This window comes from Asparagus officinalis, chromosome 7 (genome assembly GCF_001876935.1).
Source record: "Asparagus officinalis chromosome 7, Aspof.V1, whole genome shotgun sequence".
In the NCBI taxonomy this organism is placed as follows: domain Eukaryota; kingdom Viridiplantae; phylum Streptophyta; class Magnoliopsida; order Asparagales; family Asparagaceae; genus Asparagus; species Asparagus officinalis.
This window is the reverse complement of record NC_033800.1, coordinates 67,239,028-67,240,373: the sequence shown is the minus strand read 5'-3', so window position 1 is coordinate 67,240,373 and position 1,346 is coordinate 67,239,028.

The following is a 1,346-nucleotide window of genomic DNA, read 5'->3' as shown; positions in this document are numbered from 1 at the left end:
TCCCTCGCTGCCGCCGACGATCTCGTGGTTAGGACCCATCGATCAGAGAGAGCGGAGAAGGCTTCACTAGAGTGAAGTGAGGAGAGTGATGGTGAGTGATGGTGATGAGAGAATGGAGCTAGGGTGGGTGGGTATTTGAAGGTGTTGGAAAAAGGTTGAGCAGGTGACAAGTGAGGGGGGGTTTGGGGTGACACGTGAGGGTGGTGGTGGGGGTATGGAGGTGCACGTTTTTTAGGCTGGCGCGCTCCCTCGCTGTGCCTCTCCCTTTTCCCCTGTGTTTCTGTGGGAAATGGGGGGGTTTGGTCATTCGTAAGGAGACGAGGGATATTCAGCAGGTGGTTTGAGGGCCTTGGAGTTTAGTTGGGCGAGTCCAAGAGGGTTTTAGTTTGTTTGCGTAGAAGGTCCTACATGTGGGACCCATGCACCATACCGGCGGCACTGAGAAAATGGGAGTGCCAGCAGAGAGTATATTCGTTTGCGAGCGGTTTATTCTGAGTCATTCGGGAGGGTCATTTACGTGCGGTTAGAAATGATATCACGTGACATTTTCGACGGTTGATGTTAGTCTCTCCGTATAGGAATTGCTCCGATAGAATTTGTGTTATTTATCATCGATTCTTCAACTGCATGTGTTAGATTTTTCTTAATGTCGTATTTCACGTCCATCTGTCAATGATTTCTTTCTAGGCCCCCGCCGCTTAATAATATTTCCATAAGAGACCTAAATTTTAAGAAAACCCTAATTCTGTGTCTTGTCTCCTGTTTGCCCCTTCTCTCTAGCTATTTGTTACAACATGTACATTTGTATTTGTTACAGAATTTGGACATCCAGGTAATTACTTTTGTTCTTTTCCGTCACTTTTATTTTAATGGATGAGAGCTAAGCAATTTGCTTATGGTAATTTAGTAGTTAATTTATGAGGTAAGTAACCATGAATCTCTTTTTTTTTCCTGCATCTTGTTATCTTTTCTCCCCTTAATTCCTCTTTTCCGTTGGTTTCTTCTTTTAACCGCCATTTTTCCTCTCCGTATCTTTTCTCCATCTTCCCCCCCTCCGTCATTTCTTTTATCCCTCTTTTTCCCCTTTCTGTATCTTGTTTTTTCCCCGTATTTTTCTTGTCTTTATATCTCCTTTTACCTGTTTGTTTTCCTGTCCGTCTTTTCTTTTATCCGTCTTTTCCCCCTCCATCTCTTCTTTTTTTCTAGCATTTCCCTCTTTTATTATCTCCTTTTTTCTCTCTATTTTTGGTAGTTTTTCTCATTTGTGTTCAACTTTAATTGTATATTTTTAGATTATGATTTTTCTCCATTGTCATATTGAATAGTCAATAGTCTTTTTGCAATCG